This window comes from Acinonyx jubatus, chromosome E4, assembly GCF_027475565.1.
Source record: "Acinonyx jubatus isolate Ajub_Pintada_27869175 chromosome E4, VMU_Ajub_asm_v1.0, whole genome shotgun sequence".
Lineage (NCBI taxonomy): Eukaryota > Metazoa > Chordata > Mammalia > Carnivora > Felidae > Acinonyx > Acinonyx jubatus.
Window position 1 is genome coordinate 44,487,043 of NC_069395.1, and position 24,893 is coordinate 44,511,935.

Below are 24,893 nucleotides of genomic sequence, written 5' to 3' on the forward strand. Positions count from 1 at the left end.
ACTCGCTCTTCCTTTCTCTAGGAAGACAACAGAAGCCCAGAGAGGTAAACTGACTTACCTAAGGCCACACAGCTACTTAATAACACATTTGAGAACAGACTCAGTCTCCTGACTTCCAACTCCACTACTTACTGGGTAAGTCTATCTTAGCATCTCAAACCTCATTTTCCTGATTACTGCAAAGGGTTATTGCGAGAAATGAAAAATGTAACAGAGACAAGGTGTTAAAAATGGTAGCTATTTTCATTACTGGAGTTGCTTTAATCTTACAGGGTCCTCTCAAGTAATTATGTTATTAATAAGAACTATGTCATTCTTTTAGCAATACAAAAGCATAATGCAAAAAATTTAGTAATTTAATAATACAAAAAGCATTAAGAGAGGCAATGAGCATTCAACTCCTAATTTGTTTTAGTTGTTCTTTGGGGTGACTCTCAGCCTTGGTCCTGTGCAGTCAACAACAAGTACCACCTGCCATTTGCCTAGAGGCAGCGCAAGAATTACGAAATTCTGGAATTCTCTGTAAGGGAAGAAATAACCAGCCTCGACACGGCCACCCTTACAACCCACCTTGTTAAGTGGTGGCAAGTATCACAGTCCTCAGATGCTTCTGAAGACAGAAAAATGAGGCTTTGGTTTTCCCGACAGGCACAGCTGTCATCAAGTTCCTTGTGGAAAGCTGCTGTAGACAGAGGCTGAACGGAAGTGAGGGCTTTAACAGGATGTGAATGTTGAAATGATGAAGTGTGCGCTAAAAGCATATGGCACAGGGAAGGATTTTCTGCCTTCAGGATTAGGCACCACATCTGTGCCCTGTGAGCTTATAGTTTTGTAAATATTCAGACAAGGCAAACAGTACGATAAACAGGGTCATGCCTTTGCCAGAGTGACAGTCGGCGTGGAAATATACGTGGTGGCTCTCTCTGACTTCTCCGGGTCATTTGGTGTTCAACCCAGGAACTAGCCCACGCTCAATCCATTCTGTTGTGTGGTGTCCGAGCTTAGGGACTATGGAGCCACCGATGCAATTATCACTAATCAGTAGTTGGATACGCTGCCTGAGTAACATGAACAACGAGGCACTGAACAACTGCAGGCCGTTGTGAAAGAGTGGCTGAGAGCCATGTCTGAGGCTCGCTGCCCATCGCCTCACCGCTCCAGCCCCACCTGGTGAAGCCAGGATCCTCTGCCCAGACCGTAGGGCCGTCACCTCCTCCCATCATTCCTGAGCAGCAGGGACCTATCAAGATAATGCCTCTGCACCTTCAGTGCTCCCAGTGTACCTCCCAGTAGACACAGTGACATAGTCAGAGCCATAGAGGCAGGGGGTCCAAACCCTTGGCCTGAATCCAGCAGGTCTGGATCCCAGACCTCTTTGTACCACACAGTTCAGCTTGGGACAGTTACTTAGTTTCTCAGAACCTCTATGTTCTCAAATGTGGAACTGGAATAATGTCTACCTCATAGGCTTATGTGAATCAAAAAACTTATTATTGTATGGGAAAATGCTTTGAAAAATAGAAAGCACTACTCCAATGAGAGCAAGGTATTATTTAGTAGTCTACACCACATGGTATATTTTTGTGGAAAAAAATAAAGCCTCCTGAATATTACATTATATTCATATCACTTCATTCATCCATTCATCCACCTCTTCATTCATTCAGCACAGTTTTATGAGACAAGGAATCTAGGCCCAGTGCTGTGGTGTATACTAGGTAGATATCAGATCATGAACAGCTCAGATTACTATTCCTCATGGAGCTTACAGTCTATTTAGGAGAGGGGGACACTGTAAACCAATAATTATGCAAATGCATTTAAAATTACAAAGCGCGCTAGGTGCTGTGAAGAAAAAGTGCGTACGGCCATGAGCGAGGCTAATAGTGGAGGTCCTAAATATGAGACTCAGTTGAGTTGACTGACTTGAGACAAGGGACTTCAAGGTAGCAGAAAGAGTATGGGGGAAGCCCTTGAGAAAGCAGAGCATTTGGTAAATTCAAAGACCGAGAGGCCCATGTGGCTGGAACCCAGGAAAGAAGGATCGTGTCGCCAAATTCGTGCAGGCAGAGCAAGGGTAGCAGATGCCTCCTAGGATTCTGTTGTCAGAGAGCTGCGAAGTTTGAGCCCTAGTGGAGAAAGGACAGAGCAGTTACAAGACTGGGAAAATGAACTCACTAGAGAAATGTGGTAATATAGTTGTGTGATCCATTTAACTTGAGATAAGATAAACTCATAAAGATTCTAATCTCTTGGTTGAGAGATTTCTTTTATAGCAGTGTTCAGCACTTAGATGCACTCACATAAATTAATTTTGACATTGTTAGTTGTGGCTTTCCACTCTGTACTATTCTACGTAAACATTTCTACATGTTTGTAGTCCATAAACTTGTTATGCGTAATGGCTGTATAGTGTTCCATCACGCTTTCCACCGGGACATTTTGGGCCCTTCCACACACTGGTGTGGTTTTTAGTTCTGTATAGATCCCCCCCCCCACCCTTAAAAATAGTGCTGCTGGGAATCTTTTTGTTTTCTTCTGAGTTATTTTCTTGGGTTACATTCCCTCATGGGTCACTTCTCTGCATGTCAGATGGCTGCTCTGATGCTCATGGTCTTGTTTTCTCATGCTTTATTTGTCTGGATGTGAGCAAATTCCCTGGGTACCAGCTGCCTCAGGGAGTTGCATGGGAGGGGCAGGGGCAGGCAGGAAGAGGGTCATCCTCATTAGAAAGACGGAGAGTACCAGCTCTTGCCTTAATGTGTTTTATCCTCGAGGATGACACCTGTGTTGGGGGTTTGCTCTACACTCAGAACCTCCATGGCCGTTAGCCTGACAGGTAGTTCATTCACTCTCTCGCTTTGCAATCTCCCTCAAGGGACTGTTAAGTTCCTGGGGAACGCTGTATGTGGAATAAAATGCAAGGTATGGCAATGACTTGACTTGTTAGCAGGAAGTGATTGTGAGAAGAGACCTAAAATCTCTCTGAATGTTATTCACTCAAAGTGATAATTCTATCATCTAAGGCAGATGGTTCCCTGAGTATCAACCTTTTAATTTCTTTCTTTAATATTTCATTCAGAATTTCTAGATGTTGTTTAGAAATTGGTCAGGGACCAACTAAACCAAATCGAGCACATTATCAGGGAAATTCAGACAACAAACATCTTTTTCTTGCCTGATCATGGCTCACCCACTCATTTGATCCAGTGTATCTCTTAAGCATTTGCTTTTAACATTAGTCAAAAAGTTAACGGAACAAAACAGAGTAGCTGAACTCATTTGATTTGGGATAGAATATAGCACTCTGTCCTCTGGGGAAAAAGTTCTATTCCCTGAGTCAAACATAACACCACATAATAATGATTCAGTCTAGAGTTTTTGAAAACTGGAGAATAAGTCCCAAAAGGTTTCTCTATTTTATTAAAAGAAAACAAAACAAAAAGACAAAAATGGAATATAATAACTATTTTGTCCTCTTACCCAAAAAGGGTGCATAGGAAAAGACAAAATCATAGCCTTTTTGATCAGAACCACCATCACTGACTGTCAGTGATACCTACTGTTAATAATAATGGCACAAAACAGCTATGGAGCATTCACTGTGTGCCAAGCACGGTGCTTTACATTTTGCCCTCATCTCACCTCCACGAGGTAGATTTTCTCAAAGTCACACAGCTAATGAATGATGGACTCAGGATTCAAAGTGTGACCCCAAAGCTAGTGCCCTTCACCTCCTCTCTGCCTTGGGGCTACAGTGACTGGAGGCAGTGTGTGGTAACAAGACAAACCCATGCCAGGGGTTCCGGAGCATGGGTGTCACCTCCATGTTAGCCTCCAAATTCACCTGTTAGGTGAATTTAGGTAAGTCGCTCAAGCCTCCTTGTGATTCCACTTTCAATGAAGCAGCATGGACTCGTATTTTTTTCTAACTCCCAATGTGAGGTCATGCTAGGTGATGGCTGTGAAAGTTCTCTGATAACCAACCATAAAGTCCTATAGAAATAGAAGGACTTATTAATGTGTATTGTGATTGCTCTGATGATGTGGCAAGATTCTCATATTTAAAATGTGAGGCACGCAATAGCCGCTGTGGGGTAAGGTGGCTCGGTGGGGTCAAATTTGAATGTCACATCCAGTGAGCTTGTGATTCAAAATTAATCATCTCATACCCTGACGTGCCAGGGAATCAGAGAATACCCAGCCAGGAGGCAGCTGGGGTCATGTATGTTGTGTATATGACTTGACTGATGTGATGACAGATGTATTCAAAGCATCACCAGGGTCTCTAAGCAGACCTCCTTCTTGGAAAACTGATGGGCATGGGAGGCTTCCTCCAGTGGCCGCAGGTTGGGAATGGATCGTACCAGATCTAGATCATGAGGTCGAGTTCTAGAACAAGACTGAGGGGTGGAGCAGGAATCGGACATTCTTCAGAGCGGTCTTGTTGGCCTTGTTCCAACCCAGGCTCCATGCCTTGAGCAATCAGCACATCTCAGGTCTTGGGTTTCTAGATGATGGAATATTTTCCGTCACTGATCAGGACATGGAGGCCAAGGCAGAAATTTCATCTGTACTTCTTGTAAACCCAGCAGACTAGTAGGTCTCAAACTTCAGGGAGACTAAAATCTCTTAGAAAATTTGTTCAAAGGCAGATTTCTGGGATCCATTCCTAGGGGGTCAGGATTTCCTTGGTCTTAGGTGGTAGCCAGGATTCTGCCTTCAAACAAACTCTTAAGCAACTTTGATGCAGATACATACAATTTCTATTTTAGGGGGGAAATGTAGAGGAAGAGAAGAGAGCTAGTGTGCTAAAAGTTAAAAAGCATTTATTGACCACTTACTATCAACCAGGCAGTCTTCTATACATAAATTACCATAAGACATAAAGTGCTACATAAAGTAACTCCATGAACCCTCACCACGGTCCCCTGAGATATACAATATTTCCTCCACTTTACAAATAGGATGACAGAGGCACAGATTACTTGAGAAGACATTGGCACCCGGTTTCATGGTAGGATGTAAAAATGTTAATATCTCAGAAGAACTTTCCAGGAAAGGGATAGATTGCTCAAATCCCATCCAGAGGGAGAGCCATTACTCCTACTGCTTGATTCTAACATTAAAAATTCATGCCAGCCCAGGGGCACCTGGGTGGATCAGTCGGTTAAGTGGCCAACGTCAGCTCAGGTCATGATCTCACCGGTTCGTGGATTCAAGCCCCACCTCAGGCTCTGTGCAGACAACTCAGAGCCTGGAGCCTGCTTCAGATTCTGGTCTCCCTCTCTCTGCCCCTCCCCCACTCACACTCTGTCTCTCTCAAAAATAAATCAACATTAAAAAAATTTTTTAAAAACTCATGCCAGGTAGGAATGGAGGTTGGGTGAAATTGCTTGCCCTAGAATCTGTTTCACCAGATGCAAACTTTGAGACTGGGGGCCATGAAGCTCCCATAGTTCCAGCTTTGTTCATAGGGCCCAGCCTCTCATGAAGAAGTTGCCTTTCTCCCAACCAACTTTTTCCTCGGCAGGCTCCTAATTGAAATGCTGCAGGCCTCATACTTGCCTATCAGGTTTATAGAAATAGGAGTTTTAAGCCTCTTCTAATTAAAAGTATAATGCTAACCATCTATGGTCAGTTAGCTCATTTGGTGAGAGTCAATTTAGAGTAAGGGTGAACTCACTGGATTTGCTCTGTTATAATAGAATTCACTGGAATTTCTTTCATGTCTTTGCCTAAGAAAAACTCAGGGAGGCAGGGAACTCAAGGGACCCCCTTAACCGTCCCTAGTTACTAAGACAATTCAGGCAGCCCAGAAAGGAGGTAGTACTTGAATGGTTGGTTAGAAGTGCTCTCTTCTGATTTCATTATTCATATACTATGATTTTAATAACATTGAAGTTGGCTGAAGGTTGTTTAAAAATTTGAAGCTCCCGAGTTCCAGACCCACATTTTTGTCTGACTGTTAAGTTCCATTTGGTGGCTCTGCCAGCATCCCATCCCCAAAACGTGTCCCAAACCAAATCCATCATGTTCCCCACCAAGTCCCTCTTCTCTGGATGACACTGTTTCTGTTCACGATCACACCATTCTCTCAGTCTAGACCCAGAACCACAGCCATCTTTGAATGTACCCTCCCTAGTGGGCTATGAGAGACAGTCACAGGTTCTCCCAGCTCTGCTTTTATTCTTCCAATACTGCCATCACTATCGGTACCACAGTCCAGATCCCTTTTCACCTCCTGGTGTCTGGACCACATTCTGGAACCTTCCTGACTAACGTCTTCTTCCTTTGTTCGTCCTATGGCTTTTTCATACAGTGGCGCTGGGATATTGAAACCATATTATTCTTTAGCTCAGAATCTCTCATGATTTTTACTGCCTACTAAAAAGCTTTGCACTCATTCCAGTGTGTGTGTGTGTGTGTGTGTGTGTGTGTGTGTGTGTGTATGTGTGGGTGTGTGTGGGTGTGTGTGTAGGGGGCAGCGGAGTTCTTACTCACACCACCAGTTCTCTGACACCAGCTGGGTGTCCTCTAATTCAACTCATTTCGGACACTGTCCATCCAGAGATAGCGTCAGATTCCACAGGGTGAGGACGCAGTCCCTCAAGACTGTCCCCCACTTCAGATGCCAGTTGCAAGTCCAGGTTGTCATCTAAACCTCTCACAGACTGGCTATACATCAGAGGTCCCCATGACTCCCAACTTGGTTTGATTAATTTGCTGGAACAGCTTATAGAACTCACAAAACCAGTTTACTCACTAGTTCACCACTTTAACGACAAAGGATATTAAAGGATACCAATCAGGGGCGCCTGGGTGGCTCAGTTGGTTAAGCGTCTGACTTCCGCTCAGGTCATGATCTCATGTTCCTTGAGTCTGAGCCCCACATCAAGCTCTGTGCTGCAGCTTGGAGCCTGGAGCCTCCTTGGAATTCTCTCTTTGCCCCTCCCCCACTCACGGTCTGTCTCTGTCTCTCAGAAATGAATAAATGGTAAAAAAAATTAAAAAGTTAAAAAAGGATACCAATCAACAGCCAGATGAAAAGATTCAAAGCACAAGGTCCCAAACAAAGGAGCCTCTGTCCTTGTGGAGTTTGGGGCCAGCCACTGGCGCTTGGAAGTGTGCTGGTTCATCAACCTCTCTCTGAACCCCATCCTTTCCATTTTTTATGAGACTTCATTATATAGGCCTGACTGATTAAATCATTGGCCATTGGCAGTTGAACTCAATCTCTGGCCCCTCTCCCTTCCCTGGAGGAGGTCAAAACGGGGCTGAAACTTTCAGCCTTCTAATCTTGCCATTGGCTCCTCTGGCAACCCCTTCTATCCTTTGGATACCTAGGGCTTTCCAAAAGTTACCTCATTAGCATAACAAAAGCACCATTATCACATTCATCACTAAGGAAATTCCAAGGGTTTCAGGAAATCTGTGCCAGAAACACGGAGGAAGACCAAATATATATTTCCTATTATAAATTACAATATCACACCTTCTAATGTTCAAATGCATAATATTCAAAGTAAGATGTACAAGACCTTCCATAATCTTATTCCATGTTATTTGTCTAGCCTTGCTACCTAATAATCTTTAAAAACGTTTTGCTATTCACAGGGTTGACTTATCCATTAGGAACAGGAGGCACAATGCCTAGGGCCCACAGTGCTTTTGGGGTCCATAAAATGTTTAATTTATTTCAAATCAGAACAAAAAATATTTTCCACCTTGGATTATGTTCATATGTATACCAACATAGTTATAAAACATAATTTGAAATATATCCTATGGAAGAAGGAGCCAATGAAAGCAAAAGTACCCAGGGATCTTGAAAATCTTAATTGCAGCCTTGTCTCCTCATTCATTCAACCACTGAAAATTAATTAAGCTCCTACTATTTTTCAGGCACTGAGCAAACAGATATGGTTTCTGCCATCAGAAACTTTAGTTGCAGGGGGCACCTGGGTGGCTCAGTCAGTTAAGTGTCTGACTTTGGCTCAGGTCATGATCTTGCAGTTCGTGAGTTTGAGCCCCCTTTCAGATCCTCTGTCCTCCCTTTCTCTCTGCCCCCCCCCCCAACTCACTCTCTCTCTCTTTAAAAAATAAACTTAAAAAAAAAGAAAAGAAACTTTAGAGGCAACTGTTAGAGACAGACAAGTAAATGTATCAACATAATGACTATAAACTATGGTACATGTTATCACTTAAAAGAAGGGGCACTGAAGGAGGTAACATTGTCAGGAAGGAGTCCAATTTGTACATGTGGTGGTCAGAGAAGGTCATTTTTGAGGAGGTGACATAGAATCTCAGAGTTGAAGGATGAGAAGGAGCTAGTCCTACTGACAGAATTGGGAAGAACATTCCTGCAAAGTTTCTGGGTAAGACTTGGAAATCATGCTGTTCCTCTGTTTTCTGGGTGCTTCAAATGAAGGAGCCTCTGGGACTTGAAGATTCCTGTCCTTGTCAAATGACAAAAGAAAAACAATTTAGGAATGAGTTTGATGTCCTTTATTCAAGAGAAGACAGTCCACAAATTGGGGCAGTGCAGTGCCTCACAAGCAGTGGAGACTCTTTCCAAGGGATTGTGGGCAAGAGTGAGCATTATAGAGCTTTAGAAGAAGCAACTCGGAAATAGGGCATGATTGACTAGGATTTGGGGAATTCCCTGATAAGGCTACCAGGTCTGATTTTCTAAGGTAAAGTAAGCTAGCTAAAGCTGAGTCGTAGGATGGTGATTGGAGTATGTTAGGTTTCCTTGACAGTTATTTCCCATAAGAGCAGGCTGACCTGGGTTTAGATTTGGGACGTGGGCAGAGTCCCAGGATGGCTTCCATTTTGTAGGTCCCCATATACAAATTAACTTTATCATCCTCAAATACAAGCTAAGTTCTTCTGCTTCCATGGTTTCGTTCATACTGCTTCCTCCCCTTATAATTCTTTCTCCTCTGCCTTCCTTTCTCTGTTTTTAAAAACCTTACTCATCCTTCAAGTCCCAGTTCAAATGCCACCACCAAGCCACCGTCTCCATGAGACCTCCTCTGACTATTCCAGCTGAAGTGATCTTGCACTCTTTTGAAGCCCCAACTCACTCAGGTACCTGTCATCTGTTACCTATTTCTTTCATATCTCTCTGATGTCCGCCGCTTGCTGAGGAATCCCTTGAAGGTAGAGAGTTTTGTATCTCAGCATTTTTGGAAGCACCGCCATGGTGACCTTCACAAATTAGTTAGTGACTTACCACAAATTTTCTGGCTGCATGGAAAATGAATGGCTAATTCCAAGGCAGACTGTCGTAATGTTGTATTCCTGCAATCTTTCCTTTATTTCCTCCCGCAGACCACGACAGCTATGACTGTAATGAGACCTTGCATATTTAACGTGAGGCTGAGAGAGGAGGAGGCATGATGAATGAGCTCAGGAAAACGTGCGGCTTCTGCAGTGACACTAATAAATGAAATGTAGAATCCAACTCCAACATTTGGGACTGGAAACTAACTACAAACAAGCAAGCAGAAAAATGAACGGGTTGGGGGGTGGAGTGGGCAGCATATGCGATAAATGAAGAAGATAAAAAGCTACATGCTGCTGATAGGACAGAAATGTCTGGTTTTACATTAGGATTGTTCTATTTTTCTTTTTCTTGCCTTTAAAAAAAAATTAATGGGAAACCAGTCTCCAAAAATTTTTACACAGTCTGGGAGTCTGTGGGTAAGACAAAGAGCCTGACATTGTAGGTGGTCCCCCAGCAGGCCTTGGATCTAAATCAGAGCTGTTACAGCGAACTGTCAGGCCGGGTGCTGCTGTAAACACCACATCCACGGGAGTTGGGTGGAGCATCCGAGTGCAATAGGGACACAAGAAAACCATTCTCCCACTAAAACATGTGTTTAAAAAATATTTTGGTCATGCTTTTGGTGGCTGGATTCTTACTAGACGGCAAGTGAGAGACAGTCCCTTCTTTCAGTCGGAAATGCAAAAGAACAGAGCTCAATTCTAAAGACCAAAAAAAAAAAAAAAAAGCAATTTTAGAATAGCAGGAGCTGAGTGAATGGTGTGATTCCCAGGAGGCGTTCTTGACCGACTGGTTTTAAGATTGAGCTTTAGCAAGATGTTAAGATAGGGTGAAAATATGGTCTGGGCTCCAAAGGATCGGAGTCACTTACTGAAACACACTGGTGTGAAACGCTGTGGGGTATTGCTGACGGGGTGGGCATGGGGGTGTGAGGGGACAGAGCTCCCTGGGTGTAGAAAGGGATTCAGGTTAAGGGGTCTCTAGAGCTACGCTCTGGGTGTCCTGGCTTGAGCTCCACTGCTTTTCCTGTTCTCTGGTTGTCAGCTGTTCATTCATGCAACAGATATTTATCGCTGGCCTGCTAAATGACAGATACTGTCACAGACTCTGGGTGAACAGCTGTGAATAAACACCAAAAATATCTGCCCTCATGGAACTTATATTCTAAAGGGTTGAGAATATAGGAATATGTTCTTTCGGATTCTATAGACAGTCTCTAGACAGATGATCAATGAAATACAGACAATTACAAAGATAAAAAGGGAAAATGCATACATAGTATGTCAGGTGGTAATAAATAGTATAGAGAAAAGAAAGCAGGGAAGGGAGATTGGCGGGGTTAAAGGGGTGCAATTTTAAAAAAAGGTCAGTGGAGAAGGTCTCCCTGAAATGGTGGTTTGTGAGTAAAATCCTGAAGAAAGTGAGAGAGTTTATCATATGGATATTTGGGGGAAGAACACTCCAAGGAGGAGAAACAGCCAGTGCAGATGCCCTGACGCGGGGCACGTCTGGTGGGCTGGGAGAAGGATGTGGCTGGAGCAGAGAGAGGGGGAAAGTATTAAGGGATGAGGCTGGAGATATCATGGGGGGCAAATCATGTAAGGCCCCAGGGACTTAGGAGCTTACCTAAGGACTGGCTGTGAGCAACATGCCCTTGGACAGACTGTAATGATTTATAAAAAGTAATGTGACTTTCCTCACTCCCTTTTTCAGAGGACTCTGGAGTCTTCCTCCTGCAAACACCGCTTCATATCCTCCAATTAGAGCCATCCTCTGACCTTATTTATTTTTGAGAGAGAGAGAACGTGTGAGCCAGGGAGGGTCAGAGAGAGAGAGGGAGACCTAGAATCCACAGCAGGCTCCAGGCTCTGCATCAGCACAGAGCCCCACACGGGGCCCAAACTCACAAACCACAAGATCATGACCCGAGCGGAAGTTGGACGCTTAACCAACTGAGCCACCCAGGTACCCCAAGAGACTAATATTATTGTCCAAGGAGAACTCACTGCATTTCAATGGATAGCTTACCAGTTTCAGGCCCAAGGACCTCAGCAATAGAGTTGGGGGCCTTCATGCCAAGGGTCTTCATGGCACATGAGTGTGTATGTTCTCCTTATATTTTCCCAGAATTTCCGAAGGAACGATGATCTGCAGTTAACAGTCCATGGTGGAAAAAGAAGTACAAGTATTGTTCTTATCAGTATGTTGACCTATTGCTTTTTCTTCACCTACAGGGTTGATCATATGTTTGTCCTTTATTCTACTAATATGGTGTATTGCATTAATTGCTCTTTGAATGCTAAACCAACCTTATAAAAATTCCACTTGGTGATGGCATAAAAATTCTTTTCATATGCTCCTGCACTTAACTTTGTCAAAATCCTAAAGACTTTTGTGTCTATTTTCCTGAGGGATACTGGTCTGTGGGTTTCTTTTCTTAAAATATCTTTGCCTGACTTTTATATCAGGGTAAACTGGGCTCATAGCATAAGTTTGGAAGTGTTTCCTATTCTCTGTTTTCCAGTGCTTGTAAATAATTAGAATTATTTCTTTTTAAAATATTTCTTTTTAAAAATATTTGGTAGAATTCACCAACGAATCCACTTGGGCCTGGCTTTGTCATTGTGGAAAGATTTAAAATTACTAATTCAATTTTTTACTTAATATTCTATTTACATTTTCTATTCCTTCTTGAGTTAGTTTAGGTAATTTGTGTCTTTTTAGAAATTTGTCCACTTCACAGAAGTTGTGTGACTTGATACAAAGTAGTTCGTAATATTTACTCATAATCCTTTATTTTTTTTTTTGTAGAGATGGTAGTAAAAATTGCCCCTTTTTTTTCTGATTTTGAGAACTCCTGTCTTCCCTTTCTATTTCTTAATCAGTCTAGCTAGAGATTTATCAACTTTGTTGATCTTTTCCAAGAACAGATTTTTTGTTTCATTGACTTTATTATTTTTCAGTTTTCTACTTCATTGTTTTCTAACTCTTTGGATTTAATTAACTCCTTTATTTCTAGTTTCTTATGGTGTATGTTTAAGTAATTGATTGAAGATCTTTATTCTGTTACAATGTAGGCATTTATAGCTATATATTTCCCTGTAATCACTGCTTTAGCTGCATCCCATAAATCTTTATGTGTTGACTTCAGTGTCATTCAACTAAAAATATGTAAAACATTTCCTTCTGGTGTTTTTGGTTGACAGTGGGTTATTAAGAAGTATTTCTTTAATTTCCAAGTATTCGGTAATTCCTCAGATTTCTAATTTAATTGCATTGTAGTTAGAGAACACACTTTGTATGATTTCATACCTTTTAAATTTATTGAAACTGGTTTTATGACCTAACATATGGTCTGTTCTAGAGAATGTTCCATGTGTGTTTGAGAAGAATGTCTATTCTGATGTCATTGGGTGGAATGTTTTATAAATACCAGTGAGGTAAAGTGTTCTTCACATTTTCTATATGCTTGGTTTCTTTTCTTTTCTTTTTTAATGTTTATTTATTACTGAGAGAGAAGACGGGGCGGGGGGTGGGGGGAGAAAGAGAGGTGGGGAGGGACAGAGAAAGAGGGAGACACAGAATCCAAAGCAAGCTCCAGGCTCTGAGCTGTCAGCACACAGCTTGACGTGGGGCTTGAAGTCACGAACAGTGAGATCATGACCTGAGCTGAAGTCAGACGCCAACCGACTGAGCCACCCTGGTGCCCTGCTTGCTGATTTTCTAATTGTTCTATCAATTATTGAGAGTGGGGTATTAAAATCCCCAACTGTCATTTTTGAACACCATTATCTCTTGCTGAGGTTATTGTGATAGCTTAGCCCTCCCTTTCCACCCTCCCTATTTTATTTTTCTCCATAGGACTTATCATCATCTGACCTATTATATATTTTACTTATATGCTAGAATGTATAATCCCCATGATGGGAAGGATTTTTGTCATTTTTCATCACTGCTGTATTTCTGGTACCTTTAACAGTGACTGACACATAGTCGTCACTCAAAATATAGTTGTCAGAAGAATAAAAACATTACAAAACAAATGACATCCCCTACTCTCTTGGATCAGTACAAAACTCCTCACCCCCACCATCTGGAGGAGATCTGAAATGGGTCAACACCAGTGGGAGTACTGAGATAGATTCAAGGCAAAAGGTGGGAGACATAAGGGGTGCATATGCTTTTGGCCACAAGTAGAAGCTCTCCCTTTCCCTGCATGCCTTTCTTTTGGATTTATCCCTCCTTCCACGTTCTTAGTCATAAAAGTGGCAGATGCTTGAGAATCAGGACTGCAGGTGAGTTTTGAGGATATGGGCTACTGTGCTTGATCTTGGTCAGGGCTATTTGGTTTCCTTCTCCAGGCAAAGGAACCCCACTGACATCAGGTGGCCTTGGGTATCTCATTGGGGGTTAGTTCCCAAGTGAAGAGGGCAAGGTAGGACTTAAACTTCTGAGTAATGAACAGAATGGTTTTCTCCTATATATATGCTTTTCCTTCCTGAACCTGAGAGAGGTAGGTGGCTGGTCTGAGATTGTGTTCAGAATCCCAGCCAGATATCATCCCACCTTAGCATGGTTGACACTGTCTACTTGGATGTACACCTGAGGTAGATCTGAACTTTTATGTTTATCTTGCTTTCAGAGGGCTACATTATAAAACAACATCAGGAGGGGGGAAAAAAACATTATGTAATATTTATTGAGTGCTTGGCATATAATTTAAGATGTTTTATATGTATCTGGCACATAGATACTTTACATATCTATAAGCTCAATCAGTGAAAAATAAAAGATTAATATTTTTTTCTTTTACTCATTGAAGTTAGGCCTAAGTTTTGTACACTGTTTTTCTAGGATCTGTATAACCAACTGGAGCTCAGAGTAGAGGTCTGGGCTGGAAACACAAATTTGGGCACCATGAATAAATATATGATAGTTAAGGCTCTTGGAATAATAGATAATATGCCCTAGAGAATGGGAAGAGGAGAGTGCCTCGGGAAAAACTTTGAGAAATTTCACTTTTCAATTAAAAATTGAAAATGGCTGAGTAGAGGATGAGGGGCCTGAAAAGAAAAAGAAGGAGCATCCAGAGAGGTAGGAAGAAAACTGGGAAGATATTACATACAGGAAAGTGTTTGTCAGCTTTCTGGAAACTGACCATTCTCATGACACACCTTGCTTTGGGGGAGTCTAACTCTTAGTAAAGTACCTTCATTGAAGTATAAGTTCTCATTAAATGGGTGGTCTTGAAATTGTTCTTGACACCAAGTTTTATGTTATTCAGATGCTGTGTTTTCATCAAAATTATTCTACTCCAATTCTTGGGTCCCCCTCTAAGTATGGCATACCCTTTCCTGATGACCCTCTTATCAATCTATGACTTTTGGCATTCTAATAGTAACCTGAATACTTGATATCAGTAAAGCACGACAAACAAGCATTGCACAAACAAAGTTGAATTATCAGAGCAGCATATCCAGCTTTTGTGTGCATCAGAACCACCCGGCAAACTTGTTAAAAATACATAGGCCCCAATCCCACCCCTCATATCAGCAGGTCCCGGGTAGGTTCCAGGAGTTTCCACAAGCTCTCTGTGTGATTATGAAGCACAACCAAGTTTTAGGATTATTAGTCCATGTAAAAAAATTAAGTGAAAAACTTAAATGTAATAAAGTGTAAGAAGTGTCAAATAGAAGTATGTTCAGGGTAAAGTGTATATTAAATTTTATTGTATTCGTATCTTAGCATAACAGTAGGCTGTACATTCAGCAATATTATTACAATTTTCAACTATAATGGAATTTTGTGTCAGGGCTTTAAAGCCTTAGAAGTATGATTTTAGTTTCATGAATATTGGAGCAATTTTTAATGTCTTTGTAAATGATCATAAAGATAAGGGAATGCTCTAAACATACAAATATCATGATATTTGTGCTTATAACTTACTTTAGTAGGAATGAGGAAAGCATCTGGCAGTTCCTACTTAAACACTGGGGAGCTTAATAAATGGTCATTATGGGACTGGGCCTCTCATAAGTATTCTTTCTTTTTCTTTTTTCCCTTTGTCTACTAGGCTCTTTTGCAGCCTGTTGATACAACAGATTCAAACAGCATTGCAGGAATATTCATTAGCAGTTTCTACTAAAACCCCAGCAATGATGTAATGTGCAAAACTCTGAGTCTTACATTAAAATAAGCTTTCTTTTAAAGAATAGTTGGTGTTTTCTTCTTAAAAGGAGGTACTCAGTCACCATGCCATTCATAAAGAAACTTAGACTTCTGTGAGGGACAGATCATCTCCGCTTTTATTGTAGGGAAACTGAGATGTTCTTTAATTACAACAAGACTTAACAGGAAGAAATAAAGATTAGAAGCAACTATTTAACAAATCTAATTCAAACATTGAGTGGAAACAGCACACAGAATTAGAAAAACAAGTTCAATAGTTTCTTCAAAATGTTGCTTCAAAGGGTCACTTGGCTTCTTGAATTAGCTTCAGTAAGTGTGACACAGCACTCATCGAGCACCAACATTCCTGATCTTCTCTCCTTCCTGGGCACACAGCTGAGCTGCCCTTCCCAGCTTCCTTTGCCATCTATATGGTCCTGTGACTAAGTTCTACCCAATGGCATGTGAGTGGAAGTGACACAATTATACACCTGTTCTAGGCTTGACCCATGAAAACACCCCACCGTGCTTCTCTGTGCACCTTGTCTGTTAGCTGGATAATGACACCCAGGCAGCCTTGAAAACCACACGTTGAAAATTGTAGGGCCTCGGTTAGCCTGGGTTCTTGAATAAGTATATGGAGCAGAGAAATGCAACCTCTACTCTTCCCCACCTCTCCTCTTCCCCATTTCAATGCCAATGGGCTTTGTTTGAGAGAGAAAGAAACTTTCACCTTGTTAAGCCCCTGAAACGTTTGGGTTTGTTTGTAACTGCAGCTAACCTACTTTAACTAATACAGGATGTAAGGATATAGGCAAGTCTGTATCATGAGAACATGCAGTGGCCTACTATTTCTGGAGCCAGAGCCCAAATATAGTCTCATAATTCTCCTACAGAGGTTGTTTTTACCACAACCTCTCACCAAGAAAATCCTCTAGAAAAGAATCCTCTGGCTCCAAAGGGCAGTACTTGGGCTGTCAGGAGTGTTCTAGTCCCGCAAGGACAATTCAGTTTGAATTGGGACACAATCCTAGAAGCACACAGAGAAAAAAATACTGAGAAATTCTAACTCCAGAACTTGTCGTGAACAAAACTGGAATGAAGGAGACTGGAGCATAGCCACAACAGAGCCTGACATGCAGCAGAGACAGAATCAGAACACAGGCCCATCTTCTGGACCCCCTACTTTCATCCGCAACAGACTGGCACATGCTATCATTAAAATCTAAGAGAAAGTCCTCCTGGTTTTTAAATGTTTTACTGTGTGGAAAGTCAGATAACAAATTTCACAGGGTTCAAAGTCCTAGTTCTTATCAGTTATGAAGAGATAGGTTTGTCCCTCCTTTTAAGATGATGACTGAGCCCTTTGTAAACATCTCCTCCCTTCCATGGAAGCCAGCCTCTCACATACCAGCACCTTACCCACTGAGTGATCACTTTCCACTAGGTAGCTATTTTTGGTATTGCCCATTCTGAATACAATCTCAGTGGATATAGAAAATATTGCAGCTTGACTTTATTTTTAATTTTGCCTTCATTCTTATCCAAAGTATTCCTCTGTTAAAAAGAGACAATAGGCCCAAAATGGAGTCACTTATGCTAAGCCCCAAATCACCAAACCAAGAATTACTACTTAACTTAATTATAATTTCAGCCTTTCCTTGGCATGGAACCTTAAACCAGTCAATCTAGAATTACCTGGTCAGCACTAGTAGGATAATCTGCTTGATAGATCCTATCATCCCCTAACGAAAGGTGACCGTAAAGTAATTTTTTTTTTAATTGGGTGAAATGGTAACCAAGCTGCAGATGATACTTCCAATTATTATTTTTGAACATTTGGCCATTTATAATTTTGAAAAACTTAGGGAAGTGCCCTTGTAGAGCACTGGTTTCAATCATTCCCCTTAAGAAGCTGTTTGATGAAGCACATTAACTTTCGCAACAGAAAGGAAGAAAAAGACAGGTGACTCTACCACTACCAATTTGCTTTGTGCTGGTATAACTTTCTTGTCCTCCTCCCTTCTGCCTGTAAAAGTATTTCATTTTGTACAGCCCCTCGGAGCTCCTTTTTATCTGCCAGATAGGATGCTGCCTGATTCATGAATCATTGAGTAAAGCCAATAAGATCTTTAAAATTTACTCATTTGAGTTTTGTTTTTTAACACCTCTAAGCCTTAAAACTCTTTGGCCATTTAGGTACCTCTCTCTCCTTCCTAGTCTGTTAAATAAAATAGCTGTCATCTGGGGTGCCTGGATGGCTCAGTTGGTTAAGCGTCCAACTTCAGCTCAGGTCATGATCTCACAGTCTGTGAGTTCAAGCCCCATGTCGGGCTCTGTGCTGACAGCTCAGAGCCTGGAGCCTTAAAAAAAAATAGCCGCCATCCAAGCAGGAGTTATTCTGTACCAGGCATTGTACATGGCCTTTACATACATTGTTACTTAATATTCACACTAGAAATAGATATTATTATTATCCCATTGTGCAGATTAAACAAAAAAGGAGGCTCCAGAAGGTTAAGTAACTTGGCCAAGCTCATATAGCTACTAAGGAGCAGAACCAGGGTTCAAACCCAAGCACCCTGAGCCCCCAAACCTCCACTCTCAACCATCGTACACTGCTTGTACTTTCATTCAGCGATTTTTTGCTCATGAAAGACACCACCTGGAAGAGTAGTTGATCCTTCAGAAGGTCCAATAAACAAGTTCCAGTCCCTCAGAACTTTGTATGTGTACGTTTTTCTTCATTCCAGCACTCGTGGTATGTGGGAACCTTGCACATCACGGTGCTGGTGTTCGCTCTCAGAGTTACCTCCCGTCTCTACATCTTAGCAGCTTTCTGGCATGGTGAGAGCCTGGGGCTGTTGCCACAGTCATCCGGAAAAGAGGAGCTTCTTGGCTCTAGCACGTTCTTAACGCTCGGGGGAAGAGCTGTGGGGCCAATCTGTCACTGTGTCTATATTTAGCACCATCTGCCAGGAATATTTCAAGCTGCCTATTTTAGTACATGTCGTTTTGTGCAAATGCCACTGTCCCACCACTAGTTCGTGGGAAACCAAGGGCATTAAGTGGGTTTTCTGGTGTTTATGTTAAGTGTTGTGAGTTGGCCCCTTAGCCAACCTTCAGATGAGATAGGGGAGAGGATGGAGGCAGGATTTTCCCAGGGTGTCAGTCCCAAAGGCCTACACTTTTTAGTGGCTCAAAAGTTATGCAAGAGCAGCAACTCCAGAGGAGATGGTGGAAGTCCTGGCAGGGGAAAAGGAATATAAAAGGCCCAAGTCTCTTGTCCAGCATCCCTGGGGCAACATGGGAGGCTTGCCCATTTCAGAGCTCCCCACATTGGCTCCATACATTGTTGTATAGACTCTTACAGCCTTAACCAACTCCCCATACAGCCTTATTGGTCTGTATCAGTGAAAGACAAGAGCTCCCATTGACTGAGCGTTTCCCAGTGCTGGCTTGGACACACACCATCCATTTTGTCCATATGACACCCCTATGAGGCGGTTCTATTCCTGCTTCCACTCTACAGCTAAGGAAACTGAGGCTGAGAAAGGCTGAGGGACTTGTTGCAGAGTCGGAATTAGAACTCAGGCCCACCTAAATCCAGACCTCGTGATTTTACCCATTATCATCAGACTGACCCATTCTATGTCCCCTACCCATACAGTCTCCCTGTTTTCTTCCCCCAGTGACAGACACTGTACTTTTTTGCATATATTTCCATCTCCAGCTTATTTTCCAGACTCAGTGCTTAACTGCATTTGAGGGGTTCTGACCACAAGTTTGTTATCCAACCCCACTGCAGATAAATACCCCTCCCAGATGGGGTCCAGCCAAGTGAGGTGATGGGGCTCTGGGATTTGCCCCTGCCCTTGAGTAAGTACTGGTAGGCAGAAGCAGTTGAGCACCCTTTTAGGAGGGGTTGCCCCTGCTGCAGAGGTGAGTTTGACTGGCTTTCATCTGATAAGGCTGCTGGAAAAGGAACTGCCACCAGGAAGTGGCATGGGGCTGGGCCTGAGAAGACGAACAATGGGACGAAGTTCATTAATCCAGCTGTCCTAGGTGACTTATTAATCTTCAGAGTGGCTGAATCTAGGAAAATTCTGAATTGTGATAATAGGAAAATCTTGATATATATATATATTTATTTTATATTTTTATAAATATATATATTTTATAAATATATATTGTAAATATATATTTATAATATATATATATATATATTTTTTTTTCTAAGCATAATTCCTGAAGATAAGCACATTTCACTAAATCATCCTAGGGTGAAGGTTAGAAGAGATGGCTACACTTTTGCTGTGGTTTGGTACGTTGGAAATAGTCTTTGGGAAGAAGAGGGACTGGCAAGTGTGAATGGCACAGAAGACAGATTAGAAATCAGATCTTCTAATAGACCATTTCATATCCCATCTGTTTCAGTTACTTATTCCTACAGAATAAGCATCCTTAAACTTACTGGCTTAAAACAAGAATGATCATTTTATTATTGTCCTCCATGGATTTTAGGGGTCTGACTGGCTTGTGGTTCTCACTGTGGTCTCTCCTACAGTTGTAGTCAGACAGTGGTTGGGGCTGGAGTCATCTCAAAGGCTTCCTCCTATGTCTGGAAGTTGGGACCTCAGGCTGTTATCTGGGACCTTAGCTTAGCTGTCAAGACATCTACACATGGCCTTTCCACATGGCTTGAGATTTTACACAGGATGGGGGCCGTGTTCCTGGAGGGAGAGGCCTAAGAATGAGGTAAACAAGGTAAACGCTGTCTCACCTTTATGACCAAGACTTGGAAGTCACATGGTGTCCCATTATAGTCCCATAATAGTCACAGACCAGCCTAGATTCAAGAGGAGAGAACACGAACACACTCCTCAAAGAAGTATCAACATCAGTTTGTAAGAGGGACATGTGAACTGGGATATACATTATGGTGACTCTCTCTGAAATATACAATCTTCCATACCAATTGCATTGGACTAGGGGAAGAACGTGGGTTTGGAAGAAATTGGGTGAGGTAGGGTGACTAGTATGGCAGTGGAGAACCAAGACTCCAAGAAATGCCTTCAGTCAACACATGTTGAATCTCATGAGGTACTCACCACAAGCCAGAAACCAGGGATACAGCAGTGAATAAGAGACAAGGGCCTGGCCTTCATGTAGGTTACAATCTGATAGGGAAACAATGACCAGCTACTCAAATAAATACAGAAATGCCATGAGGAACTATAAAGTTGGAAAGGACATTGACAAGTTTGGAGACAGTGTCTAGTTCAGATAAAGTGCTTAGGGAAGACCTGTCTGAAGTGGGAACATTTGAACAGAGGCCTGAATGAACGGAGGGAAGGAGGGAGGGAGTGAAGCATGCAAACATCTGAAGAAAGGGCAATCTGGGCTGAGGGAAGAGCAGGTATAAAGTCCCTGCAGAGGGATAAGCTTGGTGTGTTCATACAGGAAGCTGTAGCTAGATTGAGTTGGATTGAGTTGGAGAAGGGTAAGAAATGAGGTACATGAAGTTGCCAGTAGTTGTGCTTAATCTGAGGCAAAATCCATTTCAAAACATTTTTTTTTTGCTGTTGATATTTGGTTTCCTAAGTGTTAGGATGGAAGGACAAATTCTCAACAGAAAGTATCCATCATTAATATGGGCTTCCTGTTTTCTAAATGTAAATGACCATTTTCCTTTGGGGACAGAGCTGACTGCATACAAACTTCGGAAAAATGTCTCTGACATGAATGTAGTAGCATCTGGCTACCCTCAGGGTACCTTCCCACCCCTTACTGCAGCCAATCTGGTCTTTGTCAGGGCATCTTTCTTTTCAGAGAGTAACTATGACAACGGAACGTGATGCTGTGGGTCTGCGGCCCTGTATTTGCACAAAATATGTGATGCTATCAGAACACAGAATTATGAATCAAGATAGCGTCAGCCTCTCCCTTTGTAGTGAACAACTTATCTGCTATCTGATTCAATTAATGTTTTGTTACTGGTTTTGTTTTTACTATGACTCTCATAACAAGGTGAGTAGTATGTTCTATAATCTATAGCATCACTTCCTAAACTAACTTGATCAAGACCTCTGCATTAGTTTTCTATCGCTGCTGTAACAAATTACCAAAAATTTAACAGCATAAACAACACAAGTGTATTATTATACAGTATGTAGATTGGAAGTCTGATGCGGGTCTCACCAGAATAAAATCAAGGTGTCAGTATGCCTGTGTTTCTTTCTTGAGGCTCAGTGAGAGGATTCATTCCCTTAGTCATTCCGGTTCTTGGTAGAATTGAATTCCTTGTGGTTATAGGACCGCAGGTTTCCGTTTCCTTGCTGGCTGAGGGCCATTCCCAGCTTCTTCTAGAGGCTTCCCGAATTCCTTGGCTCCTATGTCAAAACCCTCTTAAACTTTGAATCTCTCCCCCTTCTTCTTCTGTCTCATCTCTCTTGGACCACAGCCAAGGAAGATTTTCAACTTAAGGGCTCATGTGTTAGGTTGGGCCCACTTGGATAATCCAGGATAGCCTCCCCATCTCAAGGTCCGTACTCTTAGTCACATCAGCAAAGTTCCATTTGCCATGTAAGGCAACACAGTCACGGGTTCCAGGAATTAAGGTGTGGGCATCTTTAGAAGAGACATTATTCTACCTGCCATTCCCTAACCCCCAATAAACTAGAGCTTAATAGTTTGAGAAATACTGCTCTAGAGGTATCAAAAGGACCGACTTTTTGGCAGGAAAGGCACTAATTCTTTGGGGGCAGTGACAACAGTCAAAGCCCTGGATGAGCAGGAGACCAGGTGTAGGCTGGATTCCTCCATGTGGTTGGGGATGGAGGTACAGAGGAATAAGGTTTCAGTGATGGATTTACTTTCTTGCCACACCAGCGTATGAATCAGATAGGCTTTTGGATTGGGCTGGTCTGTCAAGATCTTCTGCCTCGTAATGCCTGAAGGGAGAGGGAGGGACAGTTACTGTACCAGGGGCTTTTCACAATCCCCTGATATAATGGTCACTCTAACTTGTGAAGGTGAACGCTGCATTGGAACCTATGTGTGATGGATTCATTTGCTGTCCCACCCACGTCCCTCTTACCATGCTGGTGAACCCATCCTACAGCAGCCGTGTGCTAACAGCTCACAGCTTCCCTTACAGCTAATGGGAGATGACTCAGCTGTGAGGTCAAGTCTCCCCAACACACACACCCACACATACCCACACACATACACGCGCGCACACACACAGACACACACACACACACAGACACACACACACACACACACACACACACACCTTCCCAACCCACAGAAGTCTGGCCCTCTTGCCTTGTGGTGAGAAGATTTCTGTGATATCACTTATGCCTCAGAGTTTTCTATGGATCACGTCTGGCATTTTCTGAGACCACATCCTTGCTCTACTCTTTCCTTCACTTTTCTGCTTCCCTGTGTCACTTACAAGTTTTTCCTGAATAGATCAATAAATCACATGTCCCCAAAACTTTGCCTCAGGCTCTGCTTCCAAGGAACCCAACCGAAAATATGATAATGTTAATTTGTATCTGGGGACCCACAAAATGGAGGCCACTTCAGTGGACCTGCCCACATCACAAATCTGAACCTAAGTCAGCCTGCATTTACGGGAAGCACTTGTCAAGGAAACTTAACAAACACCAATCACAGTCCTCCAACTCAGCTTTAACTAGCTTACCTTACCCTAGAAAATAAGACCTGCTTGCCTTATCAGGAAATCCCCAACGTCCTAGCCATCGTGTCCTGTTACACAATACCTCTACTAATGCTAACACTCGCTCTTGTCCAAAATCCCCTGGGAAGATTCATCCACTGCTGTGAGGCACTGCACTGTCCCAATCCATGTCTCCCTCACTCCAAAGTTCTTGCTTTTTGCAGGCTCCTGGCCTAGAATCAGATGGCACCAAGAAAAATCCTGGAGAAAATGACGCACCTCGTGCACGTCCCCTTCGAGGTATGTGGTTGAGCAAATAAAAGGAGGCTTGATTGTTTATCTGCAGAAGTGAGGGTGGGAATTCCATGCAGGATTCTAAAGACTTCATCTGTGGAAAAGAATGAGAAGCTGAGAATATAGTGCAAAGGCAATGGTCCTCTCCAGTGCAAGTTCCTGGGGGCAAGGACTGAGTCCCCGGAGCCTCGCACAGTAGCTGACACACGGCAAATCTGCTGCTTCCTGAATAAGTGACTAAAGTGGAGACGAGCAATAAGAGGTAAGGTCTCTGTGAACCAGGATTAGCAGGGTAAGCAGGAGAAAGTTGGGGAAAGAGCGTCTGTTCTCAGTAACATGTGCTCCTTGGTGCCCTCCCAAACTCCTCTGTGATAACGCTTCCTGGAACCTGCTTGTGGTTCCCAGGAATCTGTGGACATAGTCCCTCACCTGGGAAAGAGGCACTTCTGGTCAACCCTTCCTCCACAGCCTGGAAAGAGCACCAGCAGCCTGCTCTTTTACCTGGCACGTGTCCTGCCTGTAAGAGACCTAGTGTAGCTTTAGGTTAGGCTTCATTTATGTTATTAGCATGCTATTTATTTATTTCTTTAATATGAAATTTATTGTCAAATTGGTTTCCATACAACACCCAGTGCTCATCCCAACAGGTGCCCTCCTCAATGCCCATCACCCACCCTCCCTTCCCTCCCACCCCCCATCAACCCTCAGTTTGTTCTCAGTTTTTAAGAGTCTCTTATGGTTTGGCTCTCTCCCTCTCTAAGTTTTTTTCCCTTCCCCTCCCCCATGGGTTTCTGTTAAGTTTCTCAGGATCCACGTAAGAGTGAAAACATATGGTATCTGTCTTTCTCTGTGTGACTTAATTCACTTAGCGTAACACTCTCCAGTTCCATCCACGTTGCTACAAAGGGCCAGATTTCATTCTTTCTCATATTAACTTCTACAATAAAACACCAAGAATTAACCCGTTTTACTTTAGTGCTTAGTAAGTACTAAAACAAATAGACCCTATATATGGTTTCCCTCTAGGCAGCAAAGCCCTGGAGAGTCGAAAATAAGTCTTCACCTTGGACTCCCCCATCGTGCCGGCCACATCGTAGATGCCCAAATACGTATTCATCTGAATGGTCTTGAACTCTTAGGTAGTCATGGCCCAGCCTGAGATCTTTCTCCAAGGATTATCTAGAATTAGAAAAAGAGACTTTGAGGCAGAGAGTGTTTCTGACAACACGCATCACTGGCTAGCCTTGGGAAAGGAATGGGAAGGTTTGGCAACCTCCTTCAGAGGCTGGACCCCAAGCCCCACTAGTAATGTAGGTAAAAAGCATGTGACTCAGAAAGTAGCAAAATCGTGGAGCAGCATGCCAAGTTGAGAATCATTGAAGCAAGTGGTGTAAATGATGAAATTGAAAAGACAGAGACCTTTTTAGAAAAAGCCAGGGTATGCAGAAGTGA

At 42.6% G+C, this 24,893-nt stretch overlaps 1 protein-coding gene across 2 annotated transcripts in view; it reads left to right on the forward strand.

The window, feature by feature from the left end:
• TSEN15 (tRNA splicing endonuclease subunit 15) overlaps positions 1 to 24,893 on the forward strand; it is a 122,386-nt gene that overhangs the window by 61,127 nt on the left and 36,366 nt on the right. Inside the window, exons 5-6 of one of the 2 annotated variants that reach the window (XR_008293343.1) lie at positions 22 to 135; positions 23,372 to 23,447. The gene's annotated coding sequence lies outside the window, so the exon portion shown is untranslated. Of the gene's footprint in view, positions 1 to 21; positions 136 to 2,777; positions 2,926 to 23,371; positions 23,448 to 24,893 lie in introns of those variants that run through there. The other variant, XR_008293344.1, reaches the window with a different exon arrangement.